Below are 26,888 nucleotides of genomic sequence, written 5' to 3' on the forward strand. Positions count from 1 at the left end.
TGGAGTTTTATTCAATCAGTTTTTGAGCTAACATCTAAATTTCTATTATTTTCTTTTTTGCCACCCCTTGATAACATCTAAATTTCTATTCTTTTCTTTTTTGCCACCCCTTGACTATGCTGTGATTTTTTAAAAATAGCTGAAAATGGGATTTGCCATTTTTCTTATTTATTTCACAAAATGTTTTATTTTCATTTATTCGTGATCATCTGGATCAAGTTTTATCTTTCAAGGACCACATGACCTGAAGCCAATTTTGGACTTGGCTATTTTTGCCACATCTTTAGTGTTCTCTAATTAGCCAGATTGTTTTCTTTTCGTTTAAGGCCTAAGAACAAACAAAAAATTTAACAGTGTACAGAGTTCTTGTGCTTAATTTCTACATCAGGATTTTTTCTTTCATGTAGTTATCTTGTTTGCCAGTGAAATATGTAATTACTATAAATCTAACAGTTTCCCAAACGTTTTGTTTCATTTTATTTTGGGAGTTTGGGAGGCCTCTTTCTAGAACATTTTCCTGTTCAGTCTTAAAATAACCTGATATAATACACAGCATTGGGATTATCAGGGATTTCAAGCGCCACACACTAAGTGGCAGTACTAAAGACTAAACACATTTCTCACTTCTTCCTCCAAACTGTTCTGTATGAGGACTAGTGGTCATAGCTATCTCCAGTCTTTTCAGAAGACCGTAATTATGATCAAGAATCAATCAATATTACCTATCTACTAAAAGTCAATTGCTTGAGAAGACAGTTTTTTTAATTTGGTCTCATTTTGAACATTTGTGATGTAAGTATTCCAGAAATATATCTAGCAGTCCTGGGTATTCTTAATAAAATTATCTGCACATTCTGTCACCTTTTCATGATACCTCAAGATCACCATCATGAACAGTTATCGCAAAATTACTGCATCTAAGCCATGTATCATCTCCATTTCCTGTCTTTTAAGCTCTAGATAAGATCAGCTGAAACTCCATTCTATACCTCGTGTGAGGTTTAATGTTCTAACCAAAACTTATGCAGATTCAGAGCCCCAGTTTCCTTCTTCTGCTAGATTGTCATTTTATATGATTGTCTTCTCTACACATTACTCCTCCTCATTCTTCCTGCTACAGATTGCAAAAAAAAAAAAAAAAAAAAAAGGCTTGAGTTGAGTTTGAGTGCAGGAGCTGCCGAGGGCTGGGTTCTCAGCATTAAAAAGTCAGTGCTCTTGCATCAGCTTATGGGAGGCAGAGGAATGAAGGTATCCGAGTCATTTCCACCACATTAACGCTCCCTAGAGCAGACGAGCCTTTCCTCTGGTAGCACGTGGTAGCATTCATGGGTTCTACCATGTTCCACGTTAACAAAGAAAACCTTACAATTACCAGCTTATGTTCCTTCATTTTAGTTTCTCATCTAAGGAATCTGTTTCTGTTCTATACTGATTTCCAAACTTTATGATGCAGAATTTGGTTTGGGGGAACAAGGGCAAGATCAGATATCTTGTTTTAATTATGTCACCTGTACATCCGTGTGTCTTGTCTTTCTTTCCTGTGTCGGCGGAACCCCATCTGTTTTGTTCATTTTTCTACTTCCTGTGCCTAGAATGGTGCCTAACATATAGAAAGCATTTAATAGTGAAAAGTTTAGTTTTCAAGTCTATTTTTTATAAAGCAACTAATTACACTTATGCTGTTTCCTGATCATGAGCATGGACAAAATTGATTTGCTGAGAGAAGATAAACAAGGTGGCAGAAGTATCTGTTATTTATTTAGTGCCCCTTAAATTTCAGGCACTCTATTAGGTATATTATATTTACCTAAATGTGTAATATAATTCTCATAACTTCCCAGGAGAGTAATCACATTTAGAAATAAAGAAACATTAGCTTAGCTATGTTAGGTAAGTACTTCACAGTCTCATAGATTGTAAATGGCAGCGTAGAGTAAGAATACAGAGTCATTTTTCCTGATTTGTATGGTTTCAACCCTACAATAGCATATATCCATTGGCTGGCAAAGAAACTGAGACCAGGAGAGGAAAAATAACCTCTCCAGAGTTGTGTAGCTGGCATGTCCTTGAACACCAATTCCTAATACAGACAGACCTTTAATGGTAGGTTAGAGCCCTGTTCCTCAGATTGTGGCAAACCATCAGCATAGCAACATGTGGTAGCTTATTGGAAACACCATGTCTGAGGGTCCACTCCAGGAAGACTAAGAATTGTCCTAGTAATTTGTCTCTCAAGAACCAAATGAGGTCTCTGGATGGCGTTGATCCAACAAAGATGACACGTAACCCAGATCATATATGACAAGAATTCCAGCTTAACAAACTGGCCTGGAACCTGTTCACTACAATCATTTGTGCTGATTTCCTTAGAATATTACTAATCTAAACTTCAGGGGCCCAGTGAAGAGACCTGACACATTAGAATTTAAAGTTTGGAAAATCTTGGCATGTAGTTTCAGGACAAGACACAATTTATCACAGGAATTATAATTTCCCTTTGTTTCTTCTCCTAAACAAAGAGAAGTCTAAAGTGAGATTAAAGGCTGATGGAAGATGCTCTTGGCAGTCTATTAATGGATGCTAATTAAAGTCTTGCTTTGGACAAAAGAAAACAGATGAAGAAGGCAAAACACAATAGAACCTCACAGATGGACTCCTGGAATAAGCAAGGTGGGCTGGAGAGGGCTTTGGTGATTAAGACACAACACTGGAACTTTCAGCAGCTGAAGCTGTTCTGTTCCTCATCTAGACACAGTATGAAAGTAATTATTCATATGTAAATTGTATGATTTTTTTTCTCTATCCTTAAAACTATGGCCTTATTCACTGTAAATACAAACTCTAACAAATGAATCCAACTGCACATTATTCTGTAGATTCTTTTTTTACTTTCTTCTTTCTCTGTTTTTTTTGTTTGTTTGTTCTCTGTTTTTAATGGCACTTTCCTTTTAGATGTGACTTTGCAAATAAAAAAGCATGTAACATCTGGAACTGCTTAAAATCAATTTCTTTTCTCCTTTATTTTTTTCTGTTCTATAACTAAAAATGGACTTTGCAATTTGCATCAAGCTTTTTTCCTCCTTCCTTTATAAAATAAATAAATAAATAAATGCCATCTGGTCTAACAGCTCAGTTGCCAATTACCAGCCTGAGGCAATCCAAAACTGCCAGATAGTCAACGCAGAAAATATGGTTTCAAGAAGAAATGCTAATGGAGCCCTTGCTGTAGTATGGCTTGGCACTCTGCCAAATTACCACCCGTGCAAACACTGTCTTATCTCCTAGGGACTTGCAAGAAATCCTTGCAATCTGCATTATGGTATATCCGCACCCTGACTTATCTTAGTGAAGATGTCTTAAAAACTCAACTGATTCATAGTTAGTGAAACATTTTGACATCTCAGAAAATCAGATCAGCACTCTTCCGGTGGAGCTGTGAAATTTGCAAGTGACTAAATTTCCAACTTGTTCATTTTCCTGGGATCACGGTGCCTTTTTGGCCATGACCAATGGAGAACAGCGGCTCCTGTGTGTTGTGTTCAGCTGAATTAAGGTCATCGGGTCCACAGATGGTAATTGTTCACTTAAAGTCAGTCTCGTCAGGAAATAATCACTTAGACTACCTGGACTGAGTACTAGTTTGGTTGTTTATTTAAATTACATCAGTGGAAGGTTTAGAGTCACCATGGAGCCCTCATTCCCCTTTATCCTGTATGTATCTAAAGCCCAGTAAGTCCTAAAAATTCTGCTCCCAGTATTGGCCCCACTCCTATCCATGTTCACTCCCACTCTCTAGATTCAAGCTATTAAAATTCCTTTCCTGGTTCCCATTCAAAACCTTCTACATGGTCTTATAAAGCCTCTTCTCTCTCCACAGTCAGTGGGGTCTTCTAAAAATGTAAATCATCTGCTTAAAATAAGGCAATGTCTTTCCATTGCACTTAAGGATAAGATCCAGAATCCTTAAATTGGCTACGGGTTCTCTGTGAACTGATTTTGCCTCTTAGAACATCTTGATCCTTTCACTATTTCTGTCCACAAACTGGTCTGTTGGATCCAAAACAGCAAATACCATGTCTACTTTGTTCAACATTCTTGATTCAGCACCTAACGTATGGCATGTAATAGTCACTCAACATATATTCTTTGAATTAATTCAGATTAAATGTTGGTTCTTACTATGTTTGTAATCTTAGACAAAGATTCTGACAATTCTTAGCCAAAATTACCTTATCTATAAGATGAGACAACTAATCACTTATTAGAGTTTTGTTGGGAGGAGTAAAGGAGAATATGCTTGTGAAGTTCAGTTGGCTTCACACACACACAAATTTGTTAAATAAATTAATATTAGACAAATATTTTAATGCTGGCTCTTTCATCTCCTACTATTATGACTTTAGGGAAATTCCCCTAAACGTTTCAAGCCTCATTTCCTGATCTATAGAATGGGATAATAATATCTTCTGAAGAGACTTGCTTGGAAGGATTAGATGAGAAAAATACTGGTAGAGAACAGAGTCTAGTGCATAGTAACTGTCCAATAAATGGAGTAACCATTGTTGTACTATTACTGATTTATGACCAGAAACATAAATTAAAAGTTATGAATTCTTTATTCCACTAGTTTCAGAAGTTTTCACCCTTGTATTTCCCCAGCAGTACTCTTTGTTGTGTCTCCTACTCTGGTTCCATTATCTGTGCACAACTACATGTAAAGAGCTTGGACTGGCCTGGGGTAGAAAACTTTTTGAGGAGCCTAAATTTGTATTTCTCCAAGAAATCTCTGTTTTGTTGTTCCACACACATTCCTATCATTTTCTGTTTCTCTATATCCTACCTCTCATTCACACCCAACAATCTTTACCCAACACACACAATTTTTATACCTTGTCTCCCAACCTGAATCAATACCTTTAATCTGTGATCTATTTGGGGCTTGTCATCTCACTCTTACCTTTCCTCTGCGATGTCCCTTCAAATTGTGTCTTCTAACTTCATTTTAGTAACTCATGTTTCCCAGTCTACATTAAGTGTCCAATGTGTACTCTATCTTCTCTCTACCCTAGCAAGTATTATACCACAAAGGTATGCTGTATTATCCTTTTGAGGTTAAAGAAACCATCTACCTTGCCCATCCAGCCTAGTACCTGCTGTATGATTCCTAAATAAATATGTGTTAAAAAAAATGAGACCACAAATTTGAGGTATCCCAACTTCATGTCCCAAAATGCCTATGTGGAATATTCCAGTCCTGTCTGAGCCAGTCCTTCATACACCTGATAAGAAATATATTTGAACACTGGGGGAAAACAAAACAAAACAAAATCCCCTTTTACATGAAAAGGTTAGTGTTGTATCTACTCTTCTTGCAACTTCGTAAAAAAGGAGATAAGAGAATTTAGATAACTTCTTAGGGCATCATTTCTTCATCTGAGTAATAGAAATAAAAGTAGCCACCACATAAAATTGTGTGGATTAAAATACTTATACAGTACTTATCAGAGAAATGTCCATTAATTTTGTTCTCCCCTCTTCTTTTTTTTTTAACATCTTTATTGGAGTATAATTGCTTGGCAGGACAGGAATAAAGACGCAGACGTAGAGAATGGACTTGAGGACATGGGGAGGGGGAAGGGTAAGCTGGGACGAAGTGAGAGAGTGGCATGGACATACATACACTACCAAACGTAAAATAGATAGCTAGTGGGAAGCAGCCGCACAGCACAGGGAGATCAGCTCTGTGCTTTGTGACCACCTAGAGGGGTGGGATAGGGAGGGTGGGAGGGAGATGCAAGAGGGAGGAGATATGGGGATATATGTATATGTATAGCTGATTCACTTTGTTATACAGCAGAAACTAACTCCCCTCTTCTTATATTAGAATGTAGAGAGAATATCTTATACACAAAGTTGCAAAATATGCCAAAAACATTTTAAGAAGACCCTTTGATATCCACATGCCCATTTTATTACAGAATGAGGTTGGAGTCCCCTTCTTCGTTGAAATGTTGCATACCTTCTATGCTGCACTGTATATCCAGGTAGAGATGAAAGATGGGAGAATGTCCTTCCTGCCACTCACAGAGAATTACTTTGAGCCTTCAGGCATAAGACCCAATTATCCTTATTATCTTACTTTGCATAGGTAAAAATGTTGTGATTGCACACGAAATTAAATAGCATCCTTTTCAATCTGTTGACATGGATTGGCTTGATGACCTAAAATAAATGGAAATATAAGAGAGCTGAAAGAAATTCCAGCAGTGGTGTTCATAGCCAAGAGTCATATTTTTACACTCCAGGTGTTTAGATGAGCATTTTTATATATGATAAAGCAGTAGAATGGTAATTATAGTTGGAAGACTTGTATTATGTTTGTTAAATTCTTTGGTTATCATAGCTATTACAGCCTTTTTTTTATTTCACAGTTAACGAAACCTAAATTATTTTTCTTCAGGCAATGATATCACTATCCATTATTTATTGGGACATCATTGACTTCATGAATACAGTGCTTTGCTATGAGGCAACTATACAAAGCACAGAATTATCTTGTTCATTAAGATGTAACTGGAAAGAACATCTGTTAGAATTGTGGAAATTTGAATGAAAAAAATACGTAATGCATTACTTGTCACCATGGCTTTCATGTGCATATTGTGATTTCAACTAACAAGCTATTATTACTTGAATGCATTTCGTGGACCTTTTTTACTGACGAGGAGAGCTTAAACTCAGTAACTCATTCATTCAAAACATTTTTATGGACCTACTGTGAGCCAAACACAGTTCTAGTGACTGAAGATACAGAGATGAGTAAGTCATTTTCTTAGCAAAAATTGTGAAGTTTACTTTAGGGTTAACATATCACACTGTGGTAACTTCTGTGGTAGAAGTGTTAAGTGAGAACACTGAAATGTCATAGACATACAAGAGGGGCCCAGAGGTCTTGGAGTGGGGGAATTGAGGACGTGGAGGTTTTAAAAAGAGGAAAATATTTGGGCTGAATCTAGATAAATAAGTAGAAATGTCAGGGCTGTTGATGGGAAAGTTAAAGGGGAGGAAGAAAGCATATTTTAGGCAAAAGGGATGATTATTTGGAAGGCATAGATGTATGGTTATGCTGCTTTCAGGAAATTCTTAGTTACTTCTTCTGGGTGGAATGTTATGGGCAAGGTGGAGCTTGGCAGAACATGTAACTTGATGTCGTGCAGACCAAATCCTACAAATTATGAAGGGCTTCCCACATTAAGACAGGGAGGGGGAATGTTTTTACAAGAAACCTATAGGGAGTCATCGAAGGATTTTCAATAGAGGTGAGATGCTACTGGATATTTGTTTGAAACTATTAGTTTGAAAAATGTGTGGAGGGAGAATTGGGCAGATCCAGGTGAGAGGCAGAGACCAGATGGAGATGATATTATCGTAACTCAAGTAAGAAATGATAAGTCTTTTAATACAGGGATATATGCATGGAGGAAGTAGACTCTTCATGGTTTGAACATTAATCAAATGTGGTGATATTTGGCAAGGCTTGGAATTGGACAACTAGATGGATGTTTCTACCATTGTGAAACATAATAAGAGTGGTAGATCTGGATCACTGGGATGAGGAGATTGAATATTTTATCTGAAGACATGCTTTACAGTATTAATTATAGTTGCAATATGAATTTTTAAAGTAAAAATACCATATCTTATCTACTCATGAAATCACTGGGTCCTAAATTATTGATGTTTTGCCTTTGTTATATAAAGGAATTAGTGATTTAAAGGGAAATGAGTCATCATGTATTGCATCAGCCTCATTTTTCAGGTAAGTAAAGTAAGCCTCAAGGAGAGAAAAATATGTCTCCTAAGATTAAGAATCGAGGCTTCTACCAAACTGAATACTGACCAAATTATCTTCAAATCCATTGTCAATTAGAGATCAAGGAAGCCTGTTCCTGATTCTTTACCTCTTTCTTCACCTTTTCCTCAACACTCTGAAACCAAAACTACTCATGTAGTCTTCTCTAGATGTTATTTCAGGCCTTGAGTCAATCTCAGAGAAAGCTGGAAAAACAAAACACAACATGTTATGTGATTTCCCAGCTCAAAGTCTGTCAATGAACAGAAGGCAAAACTTCTAAGTGTGCCTGAAAGCACCACTGTAATATGTCATTTGCCGTGACCTTCAGTGTTGCCTTTTCAGAGACAAGCCTTGCTTCTCTGGATTTCAGACACAGGGAGTTGCTGGCAGAGTGTTAAAGGTACTGGCTGTGAGGTTCAAATAGGCTGGAGCTCAACTCCCCAGGGGTGACCTTGGATGAAGTACTTCTCTACGTTTCAGTCTTCTTTTCCATAGAACACGGATAATCAAGGGACACACCTCTGGGGAAGTGCAATTGAGACAGTATATGTGAAATGGCATGGACTTTGGAACATGTAAATTCCCTATCCTTTCATGTTAACACTCATTTAATATTAATTAATAACTTCATTAGATTTTGGTGTTATTGAACTCGTAAATTTAGGTTAATCCCTCTTTCTGTGTGCCCCTGCATTATCCTGTACATACCTGCGATATTGTGATTTACAATAAGAAATATACATTTGGTCTTTGATCCCATTTCCCCGCACAGAGCTCTGAAAACCCTGGACATTTCCAAACTGAAGAAAGCCATAAAGGTATCTCCTGTTGTGTTAATTACATAACTTTTGGACCACACCTAAGGATGAGGATTGGTTGCCAGGGGAACCATCCATGTGCTTAGAGGGTTGGAACTTTCAACACCACCCCCTGACCTCTGGGAGGAGAGAAGGGCTGGCGATCAAATCGATTACCAGTGACCAATGATTAAATCAGTCAAGCTTATATAATGAAGCCTTATAAAACCCCCCAAAGGACTGGGTTTGGAGAGCTTCTGGGTTGGTGAACATGTGGAGATTTGGGGGGAATGAGGAACTCCGAGAGGGCATAGAACCTCTACCCTCTTTCCCAGAAACCTTGCTCTACACGTGTCTTCCACCTGGATTTTCCATTACATCCTTTACAATATGCTGATAATCTATTAAGTAAAATGTTTCTCTGAATTCTGTGAGCTACTCTGACAAATTAATCAAACCCAAGGAGGGAATTGTAGGAACCTCTGATTTATAGCCAGCTGGTCAGAAGCATAGGCAACACCCTGGGCTTTCGACTGGCGCCTCAAGTATATAGGGGGAAAGTCAAGACTGAGCCCTCAACCTGCAGAATCTTGTGCAGTCTCCAGATAGATTGTGTCAGAATCAAGTTGAATTGAAGGACATCCAACTGGTGCCTGAAAATTACTTGGGGTTGTAGGAGAAACTGCCCCCCCATGTTGAAATTGGGATCAGAAACCCAAAAGAATACCCCTACCATGGTACCTACAAGACTTTACTTCAGATACTGGTTATTGGTTGTTATTTGTGGTTATTGGATATTGGTTTTTGGTACTGAGTAGCTGAACCTCAACACTAAGTTCCCTGATGACGACTGGACTCATTATCCTGTTTTAAAAATGACCCCAAAGCTTTTTTTAGTACAGTGGTTATAGTCCATGAGATTTTCTCATTTAAGACCCCGTTTTCCCATTTCTGCCAGGTCTGACGTCTGGATTTTCATGTGCTTGTCCAGTTTGTCCACGGTCCCCCTGCCCCACGTCTGCCATCACTAAGGTCATTCCAGTTCCCAGACTCAGGAAGCACCACACCAGGCCTGGCCATGTCATTATCATTACAAGTATAGCCCGCCTGCAATCACCACCATACGAACTGTGCTTCCTCGATCAGGGATTTGTTGACCTGTGTCTACATTTTCTGCCTTCTTTGTTCACTGCTTTTAACCCCAAGTTTCCATTGTCAGTGTTGTCATCAGCCATAGCAGCCTTGGAGTCTTCTAAACCCCTGGAGAGTCTTGTCTTTTCCCAGAAATGACAAAGCATGGGCTTTGGAGACAGACAGATGACCGAGGTTCAAACCCCTAGTCGGCTCGTGTAACAGATATTGATTACGGATTTTCCTTGGTTAAAATGCTAAATCACTCTGAGCCCCTGTTCCCTCACAGCTAATATGGACAACATCATGCTTTCTCATACAGTTATGGTGAACACAAGGTGTGAAGCTCTAAATATCATCCATATAATTACCTCCATTCGTACTGCTACAACCCCCGTTCAAACCACCATCATTGTAATCCTGGACCTCTGCATTGAGTCTTAACTGGCCTCTCTGGCCAGAACACTTTAAGGATGTTAATCCGGTTGCCCTTCTTTAAACCAAGTACTGTCTTTCCATTGCACTTGGAGTAAAAACCACTCACCAAGGCAAGTCTCCTTTCTCTTGCCTCTACTCCAGACTTGTTTCTGAGACCCCCCAGCTGGCTCACTGTGTTTGAGACACTCAGGCTTTCTCCCTGGTCCTTAAGCCTGTCATGGTCACAAAAGCCTCAGAGACACGCGGCTTGCTCTTTCCTCCAGTGGGTGAGTAGCCCACCCCACTTTTGGTCCCAACTCCACTGTAGCCCATGTGCTCAGCCTTCACTGCCCATTACTCTCTGTTCTGTCATCTTGTGTCATTCTGTGCAAATAACTTTTTGCTCTCTGAATTATTAAATTTTCAGTAACGCTTGTCTTATTTACTTATTTATTTACACCATCTGTTTCTTTTTCCCTCACGTGTATGACAGCTTCATGTGAAATGGAACTTAGTTAGACCTGCTTCAGGGAAACAGAGTTGTTAAGAACACAAGCACTAGATTCAGACTTCCCAGGACTGATTCCTGGTTTCACCTCTTAGTAGTTGTATCACTCTGGGTAATTTGTTTAACCTATTTCTCTTCTCTAAAAAATCAACTAATTATAAAGCACTTAATTTAGAACAGTATACTTAGCACATAGTAAATTATCTGTAGATGGTATTATTATAATTGTTGATGTCATCCCCTCACCTACAATAGTGATAGACACACAGAAGGCACTCAACAAATATGTGCTAGCATAGTGCTCGGACCACAGTCAGTGTTCAACGAATGGAGTTTGCCCATGTTACCGTCCATAGTACTAGTGCCAAAAAAAGATAATAATAACATCATTGTTCATCAGCAGCAACGTTCACAATTCTGAGTGTCAGGACTTTGAAAAGATCTATAGAAACCATGAACTAACCTACTCTTGCTTTACTTTTCTTATTTTCTTTTTCTTCATACACAGATTTCAATGCCTGTAAGACGTTTCCAAAAAAACCTGGAAATACAGAGGTTAATTAAAAAAACCCTCACACTCCAATACAGATACAAGTATTTAAAACAATCACCCTGCTCATAGAAATAGGGATAAAGTGCTTTGGAATCTTTAAGGCAGTGATTCCCCGTTCTTCCTAAGGGGGGCAGAATGTTTTCACAGAGTAGGCACCAAATGAATTGTAGTTGGAATAAAAATTAGGAATTCTTCAAGTGAAGAAGACAGGGAAGCGATTCCAGGAAGATAGAAAAGACTGTGGTGGTTTAAAAAAAATCACTGTTCAGGGAAGCATGAGATATTAGGAGGAATTGAAGTAGTGTACAGGGAGTAGGAAATAGACTGGGGATTCAACTGCTATTGAGGTCAGATCAGCAGCTGTGACGATTTGGGGATTGAGTTTTATAATACAGTTAATGGGGAAATATCAAAGGTTTTTAAAATATGGATGTCAAATGATCATATTTGAATTAATTTAATTACCTTAAATTAGATCATTTAATTAATTCGTTATAATTAATTAAACAAGAATAGTGTGTGTGTGTGTGTGTGTGTGTGTGTGTGTGTGTGGTTTTGAATGAGCAGGAAAAGAGTCGACAGAAGTAAGAACATCCCTTCGAAAGCTTTCACGATATTCATAACTGGAACTGGGCTCAAGCTGTGTCAGTGAGGGGGTCAAACAAGCTTGGCAGCCCTGGAGATATAGTTATTGAGAGAGGAAGAAAGCCAAAGATGCACTGATATATCTGTTTTGGAAGGTAAATTCTTTGTGCCAGTCTTGTATATGGGGAATATGAAATTAGAAATAGGTCAGTGGCACACAAGTCTGAATTTGGAAATGATACTTTTGATTTGTGAGGCATTGATCTGTAAATTTTTAATTTGTTAGTAATTTATTAGCTGTTTCCTATGTGAATGTTTGTGGAAGGGCTTATATGTAGGGTAACCGTATCAATTTAGTTAGGACAGTGCTGGTTTTTGACTTTTCCTGGAGTAATTATTAATATCACCCCCTCTTCTTCACTAAAGTATCCTAGTTTGCATCATAATTGTATGGTTCCTAAGTTATAAGGAAATCCAAAGCTAAAGAATTGAGAACTCTCAGCCTCAATAGAAATTTATAATTTAGTGTAAGAGGTAGACATATTTGAATAATTTTTTTAAATGTTACCAGGATGAAGAAACACAGAAATAAAAAAGTGTCAAGATCCCAAAGGCAAGAGCCACTTTTAATTTCTATTCCAGCTTCATGGGCAATGCTATTGTGATGTTGAGTCAATAAATGACACTTTTTATGAGCGATTCTGATTAAATGTCATTCCAGGAAGATAGCCTCTGGTAGGGACTAGCATGATGTACTAGATAGTCTGAGAATCCTCCCAGATGTAGTGTGATGTCAGCATAATTATCTCCAATTAGGGATGAGGAACCCAGGGAACTGAGAGGTAAAGTAACTTGTCACATGGAGGCGGCACTTGAATTCCTCAAGCCTGACATCAAAGATTGCTTTCTTTGCGTGCCACCAAATTTCTTCTCCTTTAGAGAACTAAGCCTTACCTGGAGAGGCTGAGTGGAGAAATGCATGAGGCCAGACCTCAAATGAGAGCCCACAACCTTGTCAGTGCAGAAGGAAGGAGGCCTCTCTCTGGGAAAGGTGATTGCTGTTGAGCAAACAGGAGTGAAACCCACTCAAAACTGATTCAGCTAAGCCGACATAACATTCAGAGTGATCCACTGTTATAATCAACAGTGTCAAAAGTAACATTCAGGGCTTCCCTGGTGGCGCAGTAGTTAAGAACCCACCTGCCAATGCAGGGGACAGTTTCAAGCCCTGGTCTGGGAAAATCCCACATGTGTGAGCAACTAAGCCCGTGCACCACAACTACTGAGCCTGCGCTCTAGAGCCTGTGAGCCACAACTACTGAGCCCACGTGCCGCAACTACTGAAGCCTGCATACCTAAAGCCCGTGCTCTGCAACAAGAGAGGCCACCGCAGTGAGAAGCCCATGCACCACAATGAAGAGTAGCCCCCGCTTGCTGCAACTAGAGAAAGCCCGCACGCAGCAAGGAAGACCAAACACAGCCAATAAATAAATGAATAAATTTATTTTTTTTAAAAAGTAACATTCAGATCAAGCAAAATTAAAATACTCAAACTTTCAGATGTGACTGCGTCAATAAACCATTGTAAGGAAGGTCTCAGGCATGGGCTGCCTCTGCCGTGAGTGAAAGAATAAAACGCTGGATTCACATTTCTCTATGAGAGAGACCATGTCCCTTTCTTAAAGAGAACTTGTTACTCCTGGCTGTGAATGTTCGGATCCAAAGGAGCACATTTAGTACCAGATCAAATGACTACACATAGCACAGCCATTTATTTCCCGAGACTTTATTGTACCCTCAAAAAGAGTGAAGAGCCAGACCCATTCACCGAACAATGATTTATTGATTTTCAACTCAGACAAGCACAATAATAAGTGTTATGTTTACAGAAGTCACTAAAACACAACCCCTGGCCTCAAGGTGCTATAACCAAGTAGACTCTAAACCTCTTTATCAAACTTAATAAATATTATAATCTTTAATAACAAAAGAGTAAGGATATTTGAGAAAACCAAGGAAGGATTGGATACGGTCCTTACAACTCCCTTTGAGAAGAAAAGAAAACAACTCTGCCAAAATTTAGAAATACGATTCTAGGGATCCTACTCAGTGACATGACCATAACATTTACCATCTGTCTGAGTTAGCTTGGGCTGCTACAACAAACTACCATGAACTGGGGGTGGGGGAACATCACAAAATAGAAATGCATCTCTTACAGCTCTGGAAGCTGGAAGCCAGGGATCCTGGTGCCAGCATGGTCAGGTTTTGGTGAGGGTCCACTTTCTGGTTTGCAGATGCCATCTTTTCCTTATGTCCTCAGATGGCAGAGAGCAAAGACTGGAAGGGAGCTCTCTCCCATCTTTTCTTACAAAGGCACTAGTCTCATTCATAAGGCTTTACTCTCATCACCTCCCAAAGGCCCCATCTTCTAATACCATCCCTTTGGGGGTCCAGATTTCAACCTGGGACTTTTGGGGGGGACAGAAACATTCAGTCCATAATATCATCCAAACTGGACTTGTAAGATAGAAAAGAGATATTAATGATCACAGTAGGACAGCAGATACAGACTAGCCCTGTCCAGATAAGCTGGCATGCATGACCACTTGTGAGTCACTGAATTCAGTATGAGAGACCATCCTTCTCTAGGAACCTGGGATAGATTTCTTTGTGTTTGGCAGGTAGACAATGTAGGTGCCACATACCTTACTCAAATTGTCTTTTTCTATCTCAGACCCTACTCTTACCTGTAGATGAAGGTGAGTGCTCAAAACTGCTCTCCTCTCAGGGTAATATTCTTACTTATCCACTTCTTACTGTGATAGGATATAGGAGGGAATTCGGATAGCTGCTTGTGTCAAAGCTTTAATCCTAATGTAGCTCTCATTTAATCAATCACTGGCCTTCCCAAGAGCACTTTGGACTCTCATCCAAAGAGATCACCAGCATATTCTTTTGCTGGACCACAGATGAACTAAGAACTTCACTGTATTTGTTTCATATCATACCCAATCAAGGCATTTTACAATCTGGATTCCATCTTCCTAGGCTCCTTCTGTATTAATGCCTAGTATAACATGTAGCAATAATAAAATCATGCTTGTATATTATGGTTATTATGCCATTTCTATTATCAGTGTCACAATGATATGTGAAATTGACACAACATTTTGTGAAGTTAATGGCTTTCGTTTTCTGTTAGAGCTGTCAGGGAAATCTCTGGGTATGAGGAGCCTGGGTTGAAATCTAAAGCAGTTGTTTATGATGTGAAGGGCAGTTTCTGTAAAACCACTGGTTCACAGGTTTAAATCAAATATGGTCCTGCTTCATTAAAATCAAATGTTAACCCTGTGTGTAACCCATGTAACCTCTGGAGACATGGATATTTTTAAGAGTGCTACTCTGAGAGGATCAGTCCAGGCATGATTGATGTGCCATCTTGTTCAACAAAAAATTTTAATTCTGTATCATTCATAAAACCCATTCTTATTTTGGAGATTTCAAAAATCCTTTCTTGAGATATAAATGTTTAATGGCTCCTTTAAATATTAAATGACTCTCCTCTGTACAACATATTCCAAAAATGTGAATGCTTCAATGAAAAAGGCCTGAAAAATTTTGCATATCTTGTGAACCCTGTTTTCAATGAACGTTGTCTCATATTTAGCTACATCTTTCCCATAACTAAGATGTTGTAATGAAATACCTTCCATAGTGATATAATGATGCACATAACACCCACATTATTTCAATCCTTCATGTCTGTTCCTTGAAACCTGGAGTTTCTCATCCGCATGTGTTCCCTGGGTGAACACAGCTCACCCAGGACATTTTAAATACAGCTCTAAAATGCTTTGATAATCAGTACCTGAGGAGCTTCATCTGTCCTAGACTTGATTTATAGGATGAGATCCTACCTTGAACTTAAACCTGGTGCTGTTATGAGATGGGACTTTGATGTTCTTGGTAGGGAGAGGGTTTGTTTTGCATTTGGGAGGAATGTAAATAATGTGTGGCCAGAGGGATGACTCTGGAAGTTTTAAAATGTGACCTCAAAATTCTTTGGTGATCGCCTCTAAACAGATGGGTATGGTTCCCTTCCCTTTGAATCTGGGCTACGTGACTCATTTACCAACAGAATACAGTAGAAGTTATGTTCTTTTGCGGGGCCCAGGACTCTGGGAATGCTGCTCTCTCAGAGCCCAGACTCCATGTTGTAAGGAAGCCAAAACTAGGCCACAGAAAGAGACCACATGGAGAGGCCAAAAATAGGGGTTCCAGGTATGAGCTAAGAGCCAGAATCAATCACCAGTTGTATGAGCGAGATGACTCATCTTTAGCTTTTGAGTCTTCCCAGATGAAATTCTATATATTACGGGGCGATATAAGCCATACATGCTGTGCCTTGTCTTGAGTTCCTGACCTAGAGAAAGTTTGAGAGATAAAAAATTATTGTTTTAGATAATAATGTTTAATAATGTGGTGGGAGAAATAATGTGTTTAATAGTCTGACTGTAAAAATACAAACTACTGAAACCATATCATTTTATTTTTTCTTTTAGCCAATCACAGCAATTGCTCATATAGTAAAAAATCAATAAATCTGTATTGAATAAATGAATGAACAAATGAATATGTGATCTGAGCAATAAATTTATGAAAATCCATTGTAAGCGTAAAGTGCAATATAAAATTTAGACATTCTCCTCAGTAGTCACACCACTGTATTAACACAATGTTTGAAATAAATAACCTATATGCAAAAGGCATTCTTCTGGTTTTCATGTCACACGAAGGCAAGGGTAAAAGGTGATAGGGAACTTACTTGGCTTGGACACATTCCTTGTGCATAGGCTAAAGCTCAGTCATACAGAAAGGGAGGGGGTAGGACGGCAGGCCAAAGATGGAGCTGACAAGGAGTCAGTGTGGTTCAGCTGCACGGTACAATATCACAACTGGGTTATTGACATCAATATAGTCAAGATATATAACATTTCCATCACCACAGTGATCCCTCGTTTCAGCCATACCTACTTTCCTCCATCCCCACCCTCTCCTTGGCAACCATTAATCTGTTTTCCTTTTATATAGTTCTTTCATTTGAAGAATGTTCTATAAATAGAATCATCAAGTGTGTAACCTTTTAAGACTGGCTTTTTTCACTCAACATCCTTCTGTGGCGCTTCATGCAGGTTGTTGCGTTTCATTTATTATGCGTTATTCCTCCTCTTTATTGCTGAATAGTACTCCATGGTATGGATGTACTACAGTTTAACTGTGCAAGGACATCTGGGTTGTTCCCAGTTTCGGGCTGTTACAAAGTAAGTTGCTAAAAGCAGTTGTGTACAAGCTTTAGCATGAATATAATTTTTAAGGAGCATGCCAAACTGTTTTCCAGAGAGGCTGGGCTCTGTTACAGTCTCACCAGCCATGTATGAGTGATCCAGCTTTTCCACAGTCTTTGTGAATGTGAAAGCATTTGATATGGTCACCAATTTTTATTTTAGCCTTTCTGATAGGTGTGTTGTGATATCTGATTATAGTTTTAATTTGCATTTCCCTAATGACTAATGATATTGAAAATCTTTTCATGTGCTTATTTATCCACTGTATATCCACTTTGGTGAAATTTCTGTTCATGTTCTAGACCTATTGTCTATTTGGATTAATGGATTTTTTTTCATGTACCTTTAAGAAAAAAACCTGAGATTTGAGAGTTCTTTATAAATTCTAGATATTAGTCTTCTTCAAATATGTGATTTTCAAATATTTTCTCCCACTTTGTAGCTCATCTTCCTCTGCTCTTTTTACAGGGTCTTTCATAGAGCAAATATTTCTAATCTTGATGAAGTCCAATTTATCTGTCAGTGATTTGTAATATAGGTATTATTTTTCATAAATGTTTGCTAGAATTCTCCAGTGAAATTATCTAGGTCTGAAAGTTTCTTTTGGGGACATTTTGTAATTACAACTATGATATCCTTACTAACTATAAGGCTATTCACATTTTTTATTTCATTATGGCAGTTTCTGTTTTTCAATAAATTAATCCATTTCATTTAAGTTGTCAAAGTTTTTAATTTTTATTTTCATTCAGTTCAGCAAATTTAAAATATCGCTTAATGCATTGAGACTTCCTTTTCAACTCCTGAAATATTTAGAATTATGTTATTTAGTCTTCAATGGTTTGGTATTTCCCTTTTGTGTTTCTGTGCTTAATTTCTAGTTTGATTCCAATATGGTCAGAGAATACTTTCTGTATGATTTCAATTCCTTTTAACTTGTCAGGATTTGCTTTATGTCCCAAGATATGGTGTATCCGGATATTTGTGTCCCATGTGTACTTGAAAATAATGTGTTTTCTGCTGTTGTGTGAAGTGTTTTATAAATGTAATGTAGATCTTGTTGGTTGATGGTGTTTATGAGTTCTGTATTCTTGTTGACTTCTTGTCTACTTGTTCTATCAATTATTCAAAAACAGATGTTGAAATCTCCAAATGTAACTGGATGTGCCTGTACCTCCTTTCAGTTTAATCTGCTTTAACTTCACATATTTTATAGTTATGAGATTTGGTGCGTCACCCTTAGGATTGCTATGTCCCGTGGAGGTTTGACTGTTTTACTATTATATAATATCCCTCTCTGCCTCTGGTGATTTCCTTTGCTCTGATGTCTAGTTTATTTGATATTTATACTTATTTGATATTTAATAGTATATATTTAGTATCTACTCCTGCTTTCCTTAATGTAATATTTTCATACTGTCCTTCCTTGTTTTGTTACTTTCAGCCTTCCTATATTGTTATATTTGAAGTAAGTTTCTTATAGACAACATATTGTTTGTTCCTATGTTTTCATCTACTCTGACATTCTCTGTCTTTAAATGTAAAAGAATAACAGCAGAATGAGAGTTAAGGAAATACTTTATTAATATCTTAACCAAATAAATTCCAAAACAGAGAGCTCTGATATGAACTGGATTGGAGCACATCTTTAAGTTAGTTTGAAGATCTAAGCTAGGTTTCCCTTTCCTACTGTAGCTAAACCTCAGGCATACTCAGGAACATGAGTGGAAGGATGGATAGACAGACTCTGGTCTAATACTCCACTCACCTTTTAGGTATGTAGAAACATGTAGAAAAAGTGAACTGGCTGTGTCTACCCCTACAGATCTTGCCCCAGTCCCTTTAGAAAGAATGTCATTTCCAATGCATCAACACTCTGCTTAGTGATAAGCTGCTTCCCACAGATGTCCTGGCCCTAGGCAATGAGATAATTGGTAAGTAGTAGGTAGGTAGCAGTGTAGGAGACTGAGGAAGGGAAGTTAAGACTCTTCTTTTCTGACAGGAGACATTTTTTTGTTATGGTTAACTTTTTTTCTTCAGGCTAAACTTAAGAACTTTACATTTCTTCCTGTTCCTTTTTCATCTTTTTTTTTTTTTTCACTTCAGACTATCTCTATAGACAGCCAAATTTTCCAATAGATTTCTGGATTTCATCATCTTCCCCCTTGACTTCTTCCTTTCACACATGACATTCCAGGGATTTCCTGAGAAGATCAGGTACCCATCGTTCCTGCTCAAGGCAGGGAGTGACCTTAATTAGAAACCTTACCTATGATTTCCTTTAGGGCTACATTACAATTTTATTGTGCCTGAGACAATCAGCCAGGCTCTTCCCTCTCTTCTAATTAGCTCTCTGGACACTGCAGCAACTCAACAATGGTAGAAATTGAAGTGAGTGATTTATCACTGAACAATTCCCTGGGTGATCCAGGCCTACCTCTCCAAGTTGGGAGAAAGACCGTTGAGACCCACAAAGTCACTCAGACAAGTTTTTGATGATTCTTCAAGAACCAATTAAGTCAGGAGTAATTTATACCAAGAGCCAAATGATCATGTTAGGATATCTCCCAGGAAATTTTAAGTGGAAATGCACAGGAGAAGACTATTGAAAGGTCCCCTATACCATCTATAATAAATCAGTGATTGATTTATCAAAATAATCCCAATTCAGAAATGCATTCTTTCAACAGATCTGGTTATTCCTAGTAGCAAGACTCCACAAAAAACAGGGTCACCATCCTCTCTGTTTAGGCAGAAAAACATTACTCCATTGCAAGTATATTCATACTTAAAGATTTTTAACTACTTTTATTTAGAACATCAAACTTGAACCTTAAAATGGCTATATGAGATGGATGGAATGTGGATTACTGTTACCTAATGAAGTTAAAATATAAGAGTTTAAATGACTTACTCAAGGCAACACTATTTAGAATTGATAGTGACTGAATTTGAATCCATGATTGTCTAACTTCAACTTCCATGATCCCCAAATATCTCTTAAAGAAGTGTTAAAAGGGACAGTGGAATCAGAAACAGGGAGGCCCTTCTTGCTAAAGATGGTTTGTAAGAAACACATGGGACTATACCAAGTTCAACGTCAAATTAAAAAGAAGAGTAGAAGGAGGTAAAAGAAAATGGGGGAGAAGTAGAAATGATGACTCAAACACGAAGTTAATGCATAAAACATGAGTAAAAATGATTTTGTTAAACTTTTAAAATACTTCAAGTACCATACAAACTCTCTGACTTTGGGGTCTCCAAGATAGGAACCATAGTATATATAGTAGTAGAGGGAACAAATTACACTGGTTTTCCTGGGACTGTTCTGCAATCCCACACAAACCAGGACATTTGGTCAGCCTATGTAGTAGAGGAAGACTGAGGGTTAAAGGGGATGCTTGGATCCTACTGCCAGTTCCAGTCCAAGACATCCATATTTGTCAAGTCACCTTAACTCTCTGTCAGTTTCCTTATCTCTCAAAAGTGGATCAGTTTACCCAGTTCAAGTGTTGTGAAGTTAAATACAAGATCAACTTAGCAAAAAAGCTTTCAGCCAGCAGGTCAATGCTTTTGTGTTTCAAGGCTGAAAAGAAATGTTGCAGGGCCAAAAAACACATCGTATTTGGGAGTTGATGGCTTATCAAGGGGGGAGAAGAGAACCTAACTGAGGAGCCACTTCGTGGGAGGGAGAGAGGAGAGGTAATGGAAATACTGGCAGGTTAGAGGTTCAGGAACTGTAGAGATCTGTGCCCCGCTTGCCCACTGTCCCTCCATTGTGGGGTGACTCCTGGATATTAGCAAAGACTTGACATGAAGGCCGGAGGCCTCTGAGAGCTGTGCTGAGTGTCTGCACCAGCACTCGGAGAGCTAAGGACTTAATTACAGTGCAGTGTGGTAGACAGAGCCAAGGCAGTGATGGTGCCCATGGTGACTCAAGACCGCACCCTTTTCCTGGTTTAGGTGTGTGGACTTAGCTCCCAGGAAAGACAGGTGGTCCCCACAATATGATAGATTGAATTAGCCACTGCCTTGATCATTGGGGGCTCGGATTTGATTTCATTTAAAACAAATAGAGTAACTAAGTTTCCATTAATCTAAACATTATAAGACAATTTTTTAATCATCTACTCAAAGAAAAATGAGACATTTTTCTGGACTACAGATATTCTCAGAGAACAGTTTAGGAGAAAGCCCCATATACAGTCAATTATCACATAAGAAGGTGAGGTAAGGTTTGTGCACAGGTGAGGGTCTGGGGAGAGATAAGGGAGGAACTGTCTGTGAATTTCCAGACAGACAGGTGGGCAGAGCAGCTCTGAAATTCTGTCCATGGTAATCCCTGGGACAAAGCACTCCTCTGAGATCAGGCAAGCAGGCTAAATAGGGGAGAGAATGAACATGCTAAGGTGCCATCTTCATGCATAAGAAAATAAAGGCAAAAACACAGAAACAATATTCAACTCTTGTTAATCTTTCTGTTTCCTGCAGAAATTCCCTGCTGGGGTAGGAGAGAAGAGAAAAGCCCTCTCACAGAACACTTCAGCATGTAAGTAACACTTTGGAATGTACTAGTCCTGATCTGAGGAGGAAGAAACAACTACAGACCCCATCAAATGTCAGAAAAGTCACTTTGTTCCAAATGGGCTACTTTTAACCACATTAGTTATAATCTATTGCTAATTCCACTGAGAGTATAAGAACTAGCTTCCCTTTAACTGGCAATTGCAAAGAAGTCTCCCCAGGAAACTTCCTTCAAAGGGAAAATTTTAAATTCCATTAGTGACAATGACAGCACTATAGCTGAGAGGAGGTAGGGTTGGTCTAATCTTTTGTTTAAAATATTCAGAATAATTGACGTCAGAGAAGGGCAGGGAGGGAGGGAGAAATAGAGACAGAGAGAGTGGGAGCGAGAGGGCGCGCATTAGTTGAATGATTGATGATAGAGCGCTTCTAATTACATCAGCCTTTCCAGAGGAGACAGGTCATGGGGGAACTTACAGATCCACAGCTACAAGTTTAAGAGTTTTTGACAGATAGCTATAATGTAAAATACAATTATTAAAAGACAAGACAGATGTGAACAGCTTGTTTCTTTTTTCATGTAGAAGTCAGACAGGGGCAGAGAAATTTTGCTACCATCATAGAACTAAGACTTAAACTTCAGTGGATGGTTTGAGGTTGGTAAAGTTAGATTACAAAGTACCAAACCAGTGAAATTGAGGTTACCTTTAATTTCATGGGGAGAAAAACGTAATTTGTCCTCTCATTTTTCATCCTCTAGAGATTTTTAAATAGTACTTTATTTCTGCTTGTAAATGGCATACACTCTCCTTGTAGAAGTGAACATAAAGTAAAATGAAATAAAGTAAAATAATAAAATAAATTAAAATATCTGCCACAATCAATTCTCAGAACTAACTACTGCCATGACTTTTTCCTGAGTACCTTTATATAGTTGAGATTTTATACAATCCAGGTAGAAACCTAATTTTGTTCCTATTTAGTATTAAAATACAAACATTTTGCAATGCCATTGAAAATTTTTCTACATTTAATTTTATTATCTACAAATAACTTGACACTTCTGAATTCTGAAAGTCTGTTTTTAAATTTAATAAAATAAAAAAAAGTAAGATAACAAAATGTACTAATACTAATGTACCTAATACTGCTATGAGGCATTTCATTTATTTACTCTTGTAAATAGTTCTCTGAGAAATTAATTTTATTGAATAACATTAGTTTTGCCAAATTGCTTTCTAAAACCTCTGTACATGTTCTGTACTTTCCCCACATCCCATCAAGCAAAAATTAACTTATATGTTTCTTTAACTCAAGTTCCTGGATAAGTTCACCACCAAGATGAATTACTAATTAGCAACAGCATATTCAGTTTTGGAAAAATGTCTCTCTTTCAATTCAGTTGAGTTCATCAGGTTTCCTGTTTTAAATCTATCACTCTGCAAATTCCATTTTCTCTTAAAGGTTTTTCCACATCAATTGTAGGGGAAACAAGAGCTCTTGGTCATACCTTTAAAAGTTTGCTTGGTCAGTCTTCTAACTTTAGAGGGCTTTATTTCTTTTATTCCTGGGTTTGTTGTTGTTGTTTTGGTTTTGGTAGTTCTTTACTGTTGGAAAAATGATGATTGCTGATTCATAGAATAGAAATTTTCACTGCTAGATATCATTTTTTGCTAATATTAATGCAAACAATAGCTAATTGTACTGAGTGTTTACTATATGCAGGTACCATGCTAAGGAATATATATATATATTTTTCCCTTGGAATTTAATTCTCATAGTAAGTAGTGTTATTTCTGGTTTATAAATGAAGGAACTGTAACTAAGATAGGTTGAGTGCCTTATCAGAGTCATACAGCCACAGAACTAGATGGGATTTAAGCCAGGATTTAAGCATTATGGCATCAGAATTCATGCTCTTTCAGCATGTAGAGTTTGAAACATAAATTAAGCAATTTCTATTTCAGTAATGTTCTGGATATATAAAAGGCCAGTTACTGGATTTCTTAGGCTTCTATCTCTAAAATTGCCCTTGGCCATGGTTAGGAACAAGGGGTGGGAAATAGTTTTTCTCTAATATATCTTAGGTGTCTGTTATATTTGAATCAGGAATGTGATTATTTGAAGCGGTTATACCTACTTATCCAAATCCTTATGTTCCTTCTACCCATTGGTATCAACTCTTTAAATGGTAAATCCTTGGGAATCTGGTTGTTTCCTCAGTGAGCAACTAGAAAGTAAGATCTGAATATATTGATTTTAGGAAAATAATCACTGTTAATGGAGATATGGTATAGTATAAAGGGTTGTAAAGCTGGTTCTATCAAGCTATGGCTTGATAACTTTGGATAAATCGCTATATCTTTCTGTTCCTCAATTTCATAGTCTGAAACATGAGGACAATAGTAGATTTCTCATAAATTACAAGGATTTTATGAGATAATGGATATGAGTATGTTTTATAAAGCATAGCAGCATGATAAATACCTGTGAAAGAAGAGAGATTGTCCAGTTACCTCATTTTGCTGATAAAGAAGGAAAATAAACCCTAACATCTGTTCTTACATAGGCTAAGCACACTGCACATGCTATATATATTAGTTAAGCCCCACAATACTATCTGAAATATATCCTTGTATAGATGGGGAATCTGAGGCTCAGAGAGAGTAAATCACTGCCCCTCCCCTGTTCATATGTGTGCTACATAACCTAGTCAGTATTTGAAGCCAGTCCCCCTTTCTAGAAGACCCGTACTCTAGCCCAATGCCCCACTTTCCATTTCTTCATGCCAAAGACACGTTCTCCTGCATTGGACCACTTTCCAATTCTGAGCAGGCCAGTTCCTTTGGTATGTATTGGAAGGCAATGCAACCACCACATTTGAGACTCACTTTCTCCTCAGCATGCATCTCCCTCCCTGGAGTTGGGTCTTCATCCCTATTCCCAACGTAGAAAACATTCTCCATGCTCAATCTCTTCTCCCTCCTGCACAAAAACTCTCTGCATAATGGAAAATCACGGTAGTTTAAGTTCCCGTGACGTGTGGGATCCGTCTCCAACCACAAATCACCAGTTGTAATTAAAGCATAATGAAATACCAAAGTCAGTCAGGGCCTAAAGGGGCCTTTTCTACGACAGTCACCTCCTACATTAATTCTCTAGTTACACAACTACACTTCATCTTTCCATAAACCCAGTTCAATATGTTAAATGATATTGGTTATTTTTAATATATAGCTCATATTTGGGATCTAAATAGTTGCTGTGGGCAAAAGGGCTCAAGAAAGGGAAACAGAGTATTTCCAAAATTATACTATTTCTTTGGAATATGTAGTCCAGACCCCTAGACGATCACTATATTCTTGTTATCATCTTTCAACAACAGCAACTTTAACAACAACTTGCCATCTATTCACTCGTTTGTTCATCTTGTCAGTAGATAAATCCTGACCACCTACTGTGCCAGACACTGTTGTAAATGCTCAGGATAGACCAGTGAGCCAAACAGACATGATCCCTTCCTTTCAGGATTTATATTCCAGCAGCGGAGGTAGACAGTTCATTATCAATAATCATGATACATGTGTAGATTGCATGTCGTTTCGGAATGAATACATGGATCAGGATAAGTGACATCAAAGGGTGGGGTGTGCAGCAGTTTACAGTAGTAAACAGAGTGGTGACGTGAGCCTAAGTTAAGGGGGAGAGGGGCTTGATGGGGGCAGAGAAGATCAGGCCTGAAGGGAGCTGGGAAGAGTACTTCTGACAGAGGAAGACCAAAGGCAAAAGCCCAGAGTGTTTAAGAATCTATTAGGAGATCACCGTGACCCTGTAGGACTTGCTGAGGAACTCTGGCATTTACTCTGAGTAAAATAGGTCACCATGAGAGATTTTAGAGTGGGGGACAGGTGTGAGCTGACTAATATTTTATTTAATGAGGACTCATTGGTGCCAGACTGCTGTGGACTAGGTGTGTGTGTCCCCTACAATTCATATACTGAAGCTCTGACCTCAAGTGTACTGGCATTAGGAGGTGGGGCCTTTAGGAGGTAGTTCGTTTTAGGTGAGGTCATGAGGATAGGGTCCTCCTGATGGAATTAGTGTCCTTATAAGAAGATGAAGCGACCAGCGCTCTCTCTGTCTGCCGTGTGAGGAAACTGCAAGAAAACATACACCTGCAAACCAGGAAGTGGAGTTTTACCAGGAACTATCAATAAGTCAGCCAGCATGTTGAGCTTGGACTTCCCAGCCTCCAGAACTGTAAGAAAGAAATTTCTGTTGTTTAAGCCACCTGGTCTATGGTATTTTTGTTACAGAAGCCTGAACTGACTATGACACAGGCCCTAAACTAAGTCATTTATATTTAATTCTGAACAACTCTGCATGTTAACAGTAGCGGCTCTGTTTTACAGATGAGCACACAAAGGTTTTGAGACATGAAATGCCACAGGAGGGCTGCTCAAGAGGGGACATAAGTAATAGTCAAACCACAGCAGAAACCCACTACATGCACCCCGCACCACGCTGATTCTCATCCAGGCAACTTTCCCATGCAGATCCCCAGACACCCCCAATCCTAACTTCCAGAATCTTCTGTCATCTTCTTATTTTTCAGAACCGAGCTTAAACTGAATGTCTTGGGTAAAGCCAATCCTAAACACACTAGTTAGTATTGCAACTTGCAACCCCTTCTTGGTTCTTTCCTAGTACCTATCACAATCTGTATCTATTTCTTTTTTTTTTTTTTTTTTTTTTTTTGCGGTACGCGGGCCTCCCACTGTCGTGGCCTCTCCCGTTGCGGAGCACAGGCTCCGGACGCGCAGGCTCAGCGGCCATGGCTCATGGGCCTAGCCGCTCCATGGCATATGGGATCTTCCCGGACCGGGGCACGAACCCGCGTCCCCAGCATCGGCAGGCGGACTCTCAACCACTGCGCCACCAGGGAAGCCCCTGTATCTATTTCTTTACTGATTCATTTTCTATCCACTACACTGAATGTAAGCTAAATTACTGTAAGTGAGTTGTGAATACTGCCAACCTAGCACAATGCCTGGTATTTTGTGGGTGTTAAGTAAATATTTATGGAAGGAGAGAGTAATGAACACTTAAAACAATACAAAAATAAACAAAAACTCACTTTTTGTTATTTTTACAAATGAAACAAACATGG

Source organism: Mesoplodon mirus (genome assembly GCF_964341445.2).
Source record: "Mesoplodon mirus genome assembly, chromosome: 16".
NCBI classification, from domain to species: Eukaryota; Metazoa; Chordata; class Mammalia; order Artiodactyla; family Ziphiidae; genus Mesoplodon; species Mesoplodon mirus.